Raw genomic sequence first — 14,377 nt, forward strand, 5'->3', positions numbered from 1 at the left:
CTCAAGGATGTATTGTAGAACACAGGGAATATAGCCAATATTTGGTAATAACTGTAAATGTAAAGTAACCTTTAAAAAAGATATAAAATTTTTTTAAAAAAGAAATCTTACTTAAAATTCGAAACAATTTAAATGTCCATCAACAGGAAAATGCACATATAAATTATTGGATTTCCCTACATGGGAATCCTACGTAGCGAGGAAAGTACATGATCTAGACAGATCTTTACGTGTCAGCATGGATGAACCTAGCAAAGATAACGCTAAATAAAGCAAGTAACAAGAGAAAACAAAATAGAATACGATATGCAGTTTAAGAATACTTAAACATGTAGCCTACATAGAAAGACATCCATGCCAGTGATGGAGACCAAGTTCAGAAGAGTGGTTACCCAGGGTCAGCTGGGGAGTGGCTGTGTTTGGGAAAGTGGTCACACCAGAGACTCTTCAACAGGAATGGTAATGTTTCACTTCACACACTGGCTGGAGGACGGAGGAGTGTCTGCGATGTTATAATGTGAGCACGCTGCATGTAAAAGCCATTGCTGACCACATCTAGGGGAACTGATGCGTGGGAGCTGGTAGTGGGTGGAGGCATCCAGAAGGTGGTGGTAGAAGAGGAACACTGTACACGTAACGCCTAAGGCCTGACCAGAGGACGACCATTGCTCTAGAAACTGGACACAAATCCAACTTCTACGGCCAATCTTAGAAGACAAACTGAGGCATATTTAAAATTTTAACACTTTATGTGCGCAAAAATAGATTCAATTCACGCACCACAAAGCGGAAGAGGTGAGGAGCACTCCAGCCACAGGAGCTGCAGAGATGTTTATTTTAAAAGGGCAGAAGCAAAGCAAGGAAACGAGTGATTTGCTATGGCTTTAACGCCTAGTTGGTGGTTTGTGACTGGGTGTCCTCAGCGGTGTTCGTCACCCTGAGGCGCTGACAGGCTTAGATTTGGGTTGGTTTAAGTGGGCGACCGCATCGCTAGAGCCACCGCAGGCTAACGGCCTCCTTGCAGGGTTAATTTACTAACACCAATTGTCTGAGTCCTTCCTCTTACTCAGTCACTTCACTTCCTACGCCTCACTTTCTCTTCTGCAAAGTGGATATTCAGTAGTAAATTCTCTGTGGAGGTGTCAGTACAAAAAAAGTGATTATTAGGAACCACGATCATGTCCTGAATGCACGGAACACGTCACCGTTTGCCAACCACCGTGTCAAGCCAGCAGAAACGACAGAAATTAAGAGCTCTCCGCAGAAATTCACACACCCGTGCACCAGGTAAGGGACCACAGGCAGACGTTCACTCAGCCGTTCCTGTGTCCCTCACGGAGTTCACGCTCTCTTCTGGGCGGGGCGAGCACAGACACTTTGCGGGAGTTTAACTACTTTTAAAATGCGCTGATACAACCATGTCTCACTTTTGTTTGGATCAGTCAGCAAACGCTTTTTGGAAACCCCAAATTCTCCACACCTCCTACCTTTCACGCTCCCCTAGTCTCGAAGCTGCCGACACCGCTCCTCAGGCCGCGTCGTCTGGAGAGGCGGGTCTGCGTGCGGACGCACGGCGAGCTCGCAGAAGTCCTCGAGCCCCGCCCCCACGGGCCCGCCCGGAGGCTTAAACCGCAACCCAGCGGCTCGGGAGGGCGTTGATGCCCGCGCCAACGCCAGGCCGCGCGTGGGCTCCGGAGCGAGGCATGGAGGGCCCGGCCTAGCTGGGGCCCGTGGCCCTGTGTCTTCGGGCCGCAGCCGCCGGGCGGTGGGCGCCCGAGGGGCCGGGAGGCGAGCCAGGACCCACAGGAGGGTGTGGGCATCCTGTCTGCAGCCAGCGTCCCCGAGGCCGCGCTCAGACCATGAACACTCGGTGAAGCTGCGCCCGGACAGCGCAGCCGACTCCTTCTCGCGCTCTGAGGACCTGTGCGCGCTGCAGGACTCGGTGCCTCTGCCCTCCGTGCGGGCTTCCCTGAGGGAGGGCCTGCTGGACTTAACGCCTTCTGCCTCCGCGGGTAGACTGGGCGCCGCTCCTGAGCACCCTCTGCCCCTGATCTGTATCCAGAGCTTCTTCCAGCCACGGCTTGTCGAGACAGGTTTGTACTTCCCGCTTCCAGGGGCCGTCGTGTGGGCGCTGAGAAGCGGGGTTTTAAATGGTTAACGGTGGAGGGTGGGCACTAGAACCGGTGCCCAGTGACCGGGTGTACGTGCACTGGACGGGGCGTGCGGCCTAGGACTCCTGCCAGCTCGGTGACCCCGGCCGAGTGCCTTAAGGCTTCAAGGTCTCAGTGTTCTCATCTGTAGCATGGGCTTCACAGGACCCAGCCTCTGTGGCGGTTACAAGGATGCACTGTGTTAATGCTTCTAGACTCTACAAAGTAGAACACTTAGCACAGTTTGGAGCATCGTTAATTGTTGCACAGATGTTACCTGGTCTGTTGAATGACTTTGCCTGGTACACACCAAAGCGGTTAGGAAATGGATATATCCCAGCTTCATTTCGTTTCCATTCAAACAGGGCTCAGGAAAAAAAAATTTTTTCCAATAGGTGTATCATATATAGTGGAAAGAGCACCGGTGTCAAGGCAGCTTAGGGTTTGAATTCCAGGGCTTATGCTCTCTGTGGCCTGGACAGGTTTCTTTTGCACAATCCCCACACTTGTAAAATGACATTAAAAACCACTCTTTCTGTGGGTTCGTAGAATTAATGAAGCAGGTTATGTGTGTAAAGTATCCTGGCACTTGAATGAGTTGTCAGAACCAAGGGCTGCTGGAGACGATGCTTCTGCCCTAGGTAATCGTCCCTTCTACTGGGCAGCAAGTAAACACAAGCACAGGAGTCAGTGCTCTGGAAGAAGTGAGTTCTGCTGCTACAGAGCACAGAATCTCTTTTTTCTTTGATTTAATTTTTATTCTATATTGGAGGATAGTTGATTTACAATATTGTGTTACTTTCAGGTGTACAGTAAAGTGATTCAGTTATACATATATCCATTCCTTTTCAGATTCTTTTCCCGTACAGTTTGTTACAGGATATGGAGTAGAGGTCCCTGTGCTATGCAGTAGGTCCTTGTTGATGATTTTATATATAGTCGTGTGTATATGTTAATGCTAAACTCCTAATGTATCCCTCCCCACCATCTTTCCCCTTTGCAGAGCACAGAAACTTGGAAGGGAAAGTTCAGGGTAGGATTCTTGGAGGAAGTGCCATCCTTTCTAAGGATATGTAGAAGCTCCTGGGGTGGCAGGAGAGAGCAGTGTGTGTTGAAGTTTGAGAAATGTAAGAAAATATGGCAAAACTAATGTACAGGACTGGAACTCAGGGTTTGGGAAAGAAATGAGAGTCGATACTGAAAACTTAGTGGGGCCCAACAGAAAGGCGCCTTGTTTGTCCTGTCAGAAGTTTGGATGTTTATCCTGAAGGCTGCGGGAAACACCAAAGAACAGTGAAATGGAATTCTGGTTTAGAGGCTCACTTGGACCTCCATGTGGAAGGCAGTTGATTGGGTGCAGGGTGAATTGTAATCTAAGGGTCCCACTTAAGTTATAAAAGGTGGGACTGGGTTTTGCAGATCTGAGAGAGAATGGGTGAGGGCTGGTGACCAGTTAGAAAAGGGAGGGCAGCAAGCGTGGGTGACAGTTTACAGCTGCATCTTTTTGAGAGATACAGAGCACAGTAGAAAGGGATTGGGGGTGGCGAGAGGATCTTCCTTCATCTTCAGTGCTTTAGAGGGGCCTGGTAGACAGGTCTGGGCCCAAGGTACAGATGTGGGCTTTTGGGAGGACAGGTGTTTGAAGGCATGGTAGAGACTTAGGTTATCCACAAGAATATCCAAAGAATCATAGGTCTGAGAGTTTTTTTAAGTGAGTATATTTGAGGATGTTTATAAGCTGAGAGAAAGTAGCCAACAGAGGAAGGGTGTAAAGATCTAGGAGAGGAAGTGATTGTTCATTTGTTTTTGAAAAGCTGAACACTTGTCGTGTGCCTGGCCCGTTTCTAGGATGTGGGGTTCACACCATCTGTTATCTCTTCTGCAAGGACAGTTCAATTCATGCCCTGGTGAACAGAAGTCACATTATTCTTTGCATCCCATTCAGGTGTAAGAACTGTTTTGTACCTCTGAAGGGAAGCAAGCTCTATCCTTTGGTCACCTGCTGATGATAATAGCATTGGCTGAGACCTGACCGTTTACAACGAAGGCACTTCTGTAGGTAATAAGTTCCAGGAGGGCCCGAACTGAGTATGTCTGTTTCAGCATTTAGCATGGTTTAGCATCTGAGAGGCCGGTACATTATTGGCATATAGTAGACTTAAAAATGAACATTTGTGGATTGTCTGAATGAGTGGATGTGTGTGATTCACATCCTATTTGCAGGTCCTATGCCCTGCAATGGATTTTCAGTGTCAGGTTGTGAAAGTATTTATGATGGGGATTGGCATTGTTCCCTATCTAATGGATAAAGATTACACATGAAAGGACTTTACACTGACATCCTAAAAGCCTCATAGGAATTACTTAACAAAAAAATAAAATTGGATTCTGTATAATTTTTAATTTGTAAGCTGGCCAGAGCACTGGTATTTCAGCCAGTCCTCTGGTAGTTCCGATGACGTCCCCATGATCACCCAGGCATAATCAGAATGGCTTTAGGATTTGAGAGCCAAAATGTTCCTCAGTATTTACGGCTTTGCTCGTCCATTTAAGAAAATGGACTATTGAAAAAATAGCTTCAGACACAATATGGCATTTTATGATTTAGCATGAAATCTGAGAAATATAGAGGTTATCTGAAGCCTGCAATGGTAAAGTTTCCTCTGCTATTGAAGTTATTGTGTTTAAACAAAGGTTCTATATTACTAATGCTATATACATATATTTTATGATATTCAGGTTAATTTCCAATTCTAAGGAAGTAATTGGTTGGTTGGTATGAGAGATTATGTGGCTTCCAAAGGTGAAAAGTATTATTTTGTTGTAATTTCTGGCTACCTAAGGATGGGAGAGGCCCTGGACACTGCAGTCAGTATATTATGTGGAGCAGGTTATACTGTGGTTTATTTTTGAAGTTTTACATGTTTATTTTCTTTTTTGCGGTACGCGGGCCTCTCACTTTTGCGGCCTCTCCCTTTGAGGAACACAGGCTCCGGACGCACAGCTCAGCGGCCATGGCTCACGGGCCTAGCCACTCCGCGGCATGTGGGATCTTCCCGGACTGGGGCACGAACCCGTGTCCCCTGCATCGGCAGGCAGACTCTCAACCACTGCGCCACAAGGGAAGCCCACATGTTTATTTTCTATGCAAGTTTGTGTGCTCCTTTTTGAGTTTTGGTAGATAAGTGTTTTGTAACTTTGGAATACTTGGAGTTATATACATATATATATATATATATATATGAAACTTATATATATATATATATATATATATTTAATGTAGTAGTTAAAGCCGTGGAGAGTGTACTAGTCTACCTAGGTTCAAATTCTGGCTTTACCCTATGACTTCCCTGTGGATTCCTCTGCTCACCTATTAAAAAGGAGGATAATAAGACTGCTGTGGTGAGTTACGTACTAAGTGCTATTTAAGCATTTGCTATAATGATTATGTATACTTGAAGGCAAGGAACTTGCCCCGTGATTGTCTCTGTATTCCTAGTGCTTAAGAATTCCTAGTGCTTTCCTAGTGCATTGTCTTAGGATAGAGATAGCTCAGTATAGTTCTTCTCACTATAAAGTACTGTTACGTTGAAAGTCTTTGCTTGTGTACTAATAATCTATGACATATCTGCTGAGGAAAGGAAAGGAATAGTTTTAAAACTGCAATGGATAACAAAAGATTGTATGATGTAATGCCTTTATTATGTAATTATAAAACTAACAAATGATCGTGGTAGAAAATTTGAAAAACTCCTAGACAAAAGAGAGGTTAACAAAATTTGGAGTAACTTTCAGAGTGTAGAGTTGTCCATTAATATTAGTGCTTTCATATTTTCCAGGACTTTAAGTAGACTCTGCTTCTTAAGAGTCTATTCATGATATTTTACTTTAATGATGTTTTCATCATGGGTACACACACACACAGAAATCTGTCAAAAAAAAAAGGCATGTAAATCACTGATGTTTCAGATAGCCACATGAAATAAAGTGAGAAAGGTCAACAAGCTGAAAGAATGTGGAGTAGCATCTCCTTAATTGCTTACATAACTCTGATAATTACCTCTTTGTGGATAAAGTAATTAATGGGGAATCTAATTCAAGAAAAATGTATGAACTTCAAGCCTTCTCAAAGCCAAGTATTTCTTTCCACAAAAGGTTACTTTCCACGGCCGTGCTTCCTTATTACCAGACAGGGAAAGAGTATTGTATGGCAAAGGATCTTCCTGAAGGAGGGTGCTTCCCACACTGATTGTCATAAATGACTTCGGAATTACTGTCGCTGTATTACCAAAATCTTAAACTAGGGTATTTTTAACAAATGCGGTCCTTAGTTAATTTTTAGAGCTACAAACTGTCAGATGGCTCTGAAATAACAATTATCTGGCTATTCTTCAGGGTGATCACAATATGGTAATGACCTTGAGGTATCACTAAAAAGCAGGAAGGTGTGAGTCTTCCTTTGGTGCCAGAGTGAAATGCAAGTTGGAGTTGGAGTTGGAAAAGAGGCCCACAACCAAGTGATAGAGAAGGAAATGTGAGGTCATTGGTGAAAAACCAGGTTGAAGTTAAGGGGAAGAGGCATGAGGAAATGGTCAACTGTTACAGTATTACAAAGATCATCAAGAAGCATATCCATGAATGTAGTTTGTATTGCAATCTGCTGAAAAAGAGACAAATATCCTGGCCTGGCCTTCATGGAGATTATATTTTATTGATTCTGATAATAGATTATTGTTGAAAAGGGCCTCCTATAAGTTATAACCATGCAAAGGCAGCAAGATAATTTATTTTTCTTTATGTATGTGTTTCTCATTTCTACTCACTTCTCTCTTAGGGGAGGAGAAAATCACACACACAAAAAATGTCAAGTCTCAGGTATTCCTTTTCAAAATAATTTTTTTCCAAATTCCAGTGGAGGCAATAGGTTAACTGTTAAGATTTGTAAGGCTCAAAAAGCTAGATTTTTACAAAGTGTAGCCAAATTTCATTCCATAAATAATAGCTTTGGAAAGAATATGTGGTGATGCAAAGTTGGAAAAAGCTGGCTTTTCTTCCGTGAATGGCTTCACTGTCTTGGGAGAAGAGGCAGAGAAGAAATCAAAGTAATTAAACATGGGGTGAGTTTTCCTGATAGGGGACTCTAGTGCTTTAAAATAGACTAGATAATCCTAGGGATAATCTGAGGGTAGAACAGACCAATGCCTCATTTCCAGTCTGGTACCCTGGAAGAAAACAGTGTATTTCCTTTGAGGTCTTGAGAGGTTTTTCTTCTGTTTTGTTTTGGTTTTGGTTCATTTTGTAATCAACCTTATTAAGGTATCATTTACATACAATAAAATGCAGACATTTTTAGTCAACGGTTCAGTGACTTTTAATTAATGTATACATTTGTTTAACTAGCACCCCCATAAAGATAGATAACAATCCTAAAACCCTAGAAAGTTTCCTCCTAGGCTTTTGCAAAAGTATCCCCATCTCCCACCCCAAGGCAACCACGGATCTGTTTTTTATCTTTAGAGATAACTTTTGCCCAGTTTAGAATTTCATGTAAGTTGAATAATACAGTCGGTGCCCTTCTGATCTGGCTTCACTTGCTCAGCATATGGTTTTTGAGATTTATTCATGTTGGGATGTTTTAAACCAGGACTTTAGCCTGGGTGGCTGATGTTGTCTGAAGGCACCTATAGGTACATCTGAGTCTCTGGCATTGTCACTGTCTGTTCTTGGCTCCGTATTTTCAACTTTACTAAAAACCACAAGGTTGAAGTAAGAAAGATCATTGTCAGTATAATGGAGGTGAAGTGGGTTCTGTTATATAATATTCTCAGCAAAAATTGACCTGCTTGGAATCACTGTGTTGATAATCGACAAGGATTCTCTTCCTCCAAAAGCCTTGATACTATAAGACTTCTAAAGGACACTGTGCTAGGACCCTTCTTTTAGTTTTCATTTTTTGGGAAACATTTCTGGAAAATTCAAATGCTCGCAACCTGAAAGAAGCAATTATTCACCTGAAGGCTAACTCTGCTAAAGTTGAGTTGTCCGACCTTTACATGCTGATAGAACCCAAATAGCCTTGCAAAACAATGCTCTCTTATTGGATATAAGCATATAGATTGTTTAAGGTGGACGTGTATATGCATTAAAGTGAAGAAACAAAGAATCTTTGAGTTTCCCTTGCTGGTTTTTTTTTATTTTTTCATTTAAGTTTCTATAGCGTATGCTAATAGTTCAGGGAAACCTCAGTTTAGTTTTAGCTCCACTCTACATAAATGTTGAAGTATTCCATACCCACCTTTTTTCTACCTTCCTTCTTGTCTTCCATCTTTCTTTTCTAACTTCTTATAATCCATTATACTTAATCCTGCATTTGCTGAGGTGGCAATTACTGTAGGAAAATACTGTGAAATTTTGCTGTTCAGAATGCATGTTGACCAAATTCTATATTGAGAAAAGGTCTGAATTTACCCAGAGTAACCCTTTCTCAGCGTCTTTGAATAAACGCCATAGAAAGTGGGCTATATATAATATCCTGACAGGTATGTAGAACTCATAGCAATTGCCCTAAAGAGCTTACCTAGCGTAGATGCATATGAATGCATTTAATGATTGTTTTATTGGCAGCAGCGCCAACATACACAGTTTGTTTTGTTTTATATCATTCTCATTACCTGCTGTTTACCACTGTATACATTGCTAATGGCGTGGTTTCTATGGCTTGTGAATTTCACGGCCAAATAATATGTAATTTATTGCACACTTCAGTGTAGACGATGGAGACTCCATAACTTTTCGTGTGCTCTTTGCCCCTTTGGAATGTATTACACTGAGATCAGGCAATGTTATAAATTTATTTGAAATGTGCATGATAGCTAAACATCAGTTAGGACTGATGGGCAATATTTCTTCTTCCAGCAACATAACAGTTTTTAAAGACTAAGCCACTGAACGTGGAGTCACTGAACATGGGACTCAGTTCACTGGGATCCTTCTTAGAAAAATAAAGGACAACTTGGATTGGATATGTGTGGCTTATTCAAGTAGTAACTAATCAGCTACATCTTGGTGAACTTAATTTGTCACAATCGTTTGGTATTTTATTAACTCTCTTCCCCTTCTTCCCCCGACTCTCACGAGAACGGATCATGAGTATCTTGAAACATATTAAGTCATCTTCCATCTCTGTTAATCTAACTACAAAAGCACACTTTCCTTATCCAATGTAACTTACTGTCTTTTAGAGTGGCTGGGGTTTTAATTCTCTACAAAATTTAAACCAGCAAAGAGAAACATTTTCAAGAGCCACCACATTTTAGCGCTTTAGAAAGAAAACTTTAGAATTAAGGGCAACTATATCATTTTATAGCTAAAGCACCTGAGGCCTAAAGTAGGAAGGTAACCATCAAGGTCAGGGAAGGGGTTGAAGATCAGGTTTCAAGCTGAGGAAGAGTCTACAGGGACTCAATCTGAGCAGGTCGGAAACTGAAAGGAAACCACAAATGTTCTGGGAAGGCTGGCATCTGGCCTCAAGTGTGGGATTCAGACAGGGAGTGGGCCTGGGGGAACTGCGCTTCTGCAGTAGGCAGAGAAGTCCACCTCCCCTCCGGAAAGTGCCACTGACATCAGGGAGTTGAGGGGAAAGAGCAATGAATTCCAGTCCACCTGAGAAAGCAGGCCAGACTGATTAACTCTGAATTTAGGCTTATTTCAGATACTTCTTGAGAAAGAACTTGCACAAGAGCAAGTCCCACGCAGCCTCTTTTAAATCCATGCCCAGTATTTTCTGGTAGAGCTGCTTAAACCCTCCAAGTGACTCCAGTATTTTAATTTCACTCTGTATTTAATTCCGACAGTTCTATGATTGATTATTTAATGGGAAAATAAATAGGGTCACAAAAGAGTGTGAATGTATTTTACAGGATGAGGATGGGTGGAGTGGAGCAGTCTGGAACACGACACCAATAAAAAGGGATCTTGGTAAAGAAGAACGTCTATTTGAAATGAAGAGGAATTCACAAGGAAATTAGTGCCTGACACCACGCCCTTCTCTCTGCATGTTTAGAAGCTAGTTTCTAATTTTATTTTCATAGGAGATGTCCCTGTGATGAATTGTCTTTTACCTCCACACTATTTATCACATGGACATATTGTGAAGTTTGTGTGAGAGAAAGCAAGTATTAGAAATTGTTTTGCAAGGAGCTATAATCACTTCCTGGAACAATATAGGGTAGAAGGAAAAGGAAAGGAAGGTGGAAACAAAGGAGAAAGACAGCTAATGATGCTGGAGTCTCTCGCTGGGATTTGTGGTATCTCTTTTTGAAACTAAGTACAGAAAGTCAGAACTTGACTGATTGTTTCTTGATCACGGTTTGTTTTCATTTTTGTTTTTCTCTTGCTCTCTCATCAGTTATTCCAGCCAGTGCCATGTCATTTTCAGTTTCAGTAAGCATGCCTGCCTTGTTTCCATTTGCATGATTCATGCAAACGTTGATTGAACTGATGACCCCGAGTTATCACGGGAAACATTAGATACACCAGTGGATACATTTCTTAATTTTAGAAAAAAATTACCGAGTGAAGGTTAAAATAACTCCTCTTCAATTTGTCAGTTAAAAAAACTTCTCCTAACATACAATACCTCATTGCCTAACAATGCCAGATAAATGAAGAATTCCTATGTATTCATGAATGCAGGCTAGTCTGTATATCTTTTGGCAGGTATGACCGTTACCGAGGGTAATGGCCTTGTTTGCTGGCCATGTCCTGTCTCCTAGAAAGTTGTACTTTCTGTTGTCTTTCAGTTGGTCCATTGGATATCAGAGGTGAATTTATAAAACTATACTTCCCTTTACACTTACTTTGTTTTGTTTTGTTTTGTTTTACTTGAAGTATAGTTGATTGACAATGTTGTGTTTCAGGTGTACCGCCAAGAGATTCAGATATATATATTTCTTTTTCAGATCTATTTCCTTTATAGGTTATTACAAGGTATTGAATATAGTTGCCTGTGCTATACAGCAGGACCTCGTAGTTTATCTACTTTATACATAGTATACACTTACTTTGTGTGATCCACGCTGGTCAGACCACATAATTATTTTCACATCTGATATAATTTTTTCAGGTCCAACCTCAAATCTTTGATGAGAAGATATTTTAAAATAAGTTTAGCATGTGTGTGCTCTAAATCCAACAGTAGTTATTAGAGATATGATTTTGCACTAGGTATTCCTCTCTTTTTTGTTCTTGGCCAACCCATTGAAAATTAGTTTTTATTTTCTGGTTGGTTTGCTAGATGTTTATGACTATAATAAACGTGTTAAATTTTCTCTTATATCTTAAAGCACAATCTGAATTAGCAATGGATATTGTGCTATACATAGGGGCTGTGATATAAATATAGTTTCTAACTTCAAAAACATATAGCCTAGAAGGGAACACAGACACATATGCAGCAATTATGACAACTGCATTTGTTTACTAAGTGAAATAGTACTGAGATGGATAAAGTGCTAGCAAGCCTTGAACAGGCAAATCAGCTTCAAAAATAGATGCGCAGTTCTTTAAAAATATTTTTAACATTTTTCTGGCTACATGTAGAATATGACTTAGCATAAAAACGGTATGGGTTTGAGGATATGGGGAGGAGGAGGGTTAAGCTGTGACAAAGTGAGAGAGTGGCATGGACATATATACACTACCAAACATAAAATAGATAGCTAGTGGGAAGCAGCCGCTTAGCACAGGGAGATCAGCTTGGTGCTTTGTGACCACCTGGATGGGTGGGATAGGGAGGGTGGGAGGGAGACAAAAGAGGGAGGGGTTATGGGGATGTATGTATATGTATAGCTGATTCACTTTGTTATATAGCAGAAACTAACACACCATTGTAAAGCAATTATACTCCAATAAGGACATTTAAAATAAATAAATAAGTAAAAGAAGACTGACTCATGCAATTAAAAAAAAAAAAAAATTCTCTTGTCCTGGATTCAAGAGAAGGGATGAAGTAAAAGGATGAGGAAGAACAAGAAGAGGAAATGTGAGTGTGGAGAGGGTAGGAGGAAGAGCAGAAGGCAAATAAGTGTATGTGCTTCCCTTGCCATCCCTGACTTTTTTTTTTTTTTTTTTTTTTTGCGCTTCAGGAAACCCAAAAGCCAGAGAAGAGCACGGAGGTGGTCACCACTGCATGTGAACAAAAAGGTGGAGAGAAGAGAATGGTGGTAATCTGCGCAGGCAACTGGAGGGTGACCTGAGTGCATCTCACCAGGGAAGAATCCCGGTTCCGTAGAACCCCTGAAGATGCCAGGCTCTTATGTTTAGATGGGGGGCCGAAGGCATCTGTGGGGTCACCACATACATCACTCCTGGAGGTGTTGTTCACATTGTGTTCTTTGTAAAGAGTGTCCCTGGTGAGGTTCAACATCTCCCTCTGCAGGACCCAGCCTTGCCCTCCCAACCCGCCGAGGTCAGCAGGCAACATCCCCAGTAAATCACCAGGTGTGGTGAGATATCTGAAGTGGCCCTGGTACCCCCCAGTTCAGGCGTCCTGGGGAAAGGGTGAGGAGGACAGAGGCACCGGGGCTTCTTCTCACGCAAGCAGACAGCTCACCTGGCCCAGCGCTGCTGCATCCCTGTGGGCACGCGGTAGCCCTGGCATCCGGTAGGGGACACTGCAGGATCCACACCTGGCTGGGATTTGCCCACCCCCTGGGGACCCCGCAGCCTCTGTGGAGCCCCACTGAAGGGCCTGGGTCACCTCATGGCACCATTTCTCAACCTGAGGTTCTATAGATTTTCCATAGATGTGTAAAAATTGAATACAACACACACACAAAATGAAGGCAATTCAAAGCAATGCTAATTTAGGATGAGTTAAAGGGCCAGGATTCCAAGTTAATTATGACCTTAAAATTAGATAACAAATACATCTGGTTTTATTACACGCTGAAAAGCAGTGTCTTCTACAAACTTTTCATGTTGGGATACAGCAAAGCTATAGAATTTATGATTCTATGACCACAGCATCAGGATATTTTTAAATTAAAAAGCACAGGCAAGTTTGGCTGGGGTGTTAAAGAAAGAAAAATGATTCTTAGGGGAAAAGGGAACATTGCGGTTCTCTGCCCACTTCCACTGTGCTGGTCTCATGATGGGCCGTGTTGCGTGTGGGCTGGAGGGACAGGGTCACTACTCTCACCTGTGTCATCAGACCTCCCACTCCTCACAGCGCCCAGGTGGGAGGGACCCACACTTTTTACCCTGGAGCCCCAGAGCCTCCCCTTTCCTCTGCATCACTTTCACTGTTCAGGGGACCAGTCACTTGAACGCCGCCCGGCCAAATGCCCAGGTTAAATCGCCCCTGTAGGACAGGTCTCTCTGCTACCAGAACACACTTGGCAAAGAGCAGCAAAGAGGCCCCAGTGCCCTGGGGATGTGAGCCCTGGGGATGTCAGGGCCCAAAGTCACTTGCAGGGTCTGAGTAGCCCCCCTGGGTCCCACACACCGACCCCAGGGAGCCCACCTCTCCACTGACTCCAGTCCCTGCCTTTGTGTGGCAGGTTCTGGTCTGACACCTGTGAGGACTGTGACCTGGAGGCCTCAGCCTGAGGCTCAGAGTGGATGGAGCTTGTGCAGTGTCTGGCAGCTTAAATGAGACACGAGGCCAAGGAAGGAGGGCCGCCTCTCTGCTCCCCCTCCGCTCCTGAGTCAGCTAGCGAGTGCCGGTTACTTCCTGTCGGAGCTGTACAGATTTAGCATAAATTTTAGATACATGTCTTACTTTTAACAGTGAAAGGCTGTTACATCAAGCAAAATTGATCTCCTCCTCGGTTTTTTCTTTTTAAACATTTCTATGTAAGATAACACACAAGTATAGAAAAGCACCCTCCGCAAAGGGAGGGCTCAGTGAATTACAGTGGGCGCTCCACTCTGGGGAGCAGTAGTTTTTCCCTCTGTGAAAGCCCAGATGCTTCTGAGAAGCTCCTCTCAGCTTCCTTACTCTGGCCCGACCTCCACAGCGGAAATCCCAAAGGGACTGGATTCTCCCAGCCCTCCAGCACCCTCCACTACTTTCTGATTGTGCTGCCACACTCATTTTGAGTTATTTGTGTGTAAATCACTGCACTTGGAATATACGTGGAGTAACTGATTTCATTCTTATAACTGAATAAGTTAGCACTTATTCTTCTCCCCTTCTACAGGGGGCAGCCAGGGTGCTGGGGACG

The sequence above is a fragment of the Tursiops truncatus genome, unplaced genomic scaffold (assembly GCF_011762595.2).
Source record: "Tursiops truncatus isolate mTurTru1 unplaced genomic scaffold, mTurTru1.mat.Y mat_scaffold_82_arrow_ctg1, whole genome shotgun sequence".
Lineage (NCBI taxonomy): Eukaryota > Metazoa > Chordata > Mammalia > Artiodactyla > Delphinidae > Tursiops > Tursiops truncatus.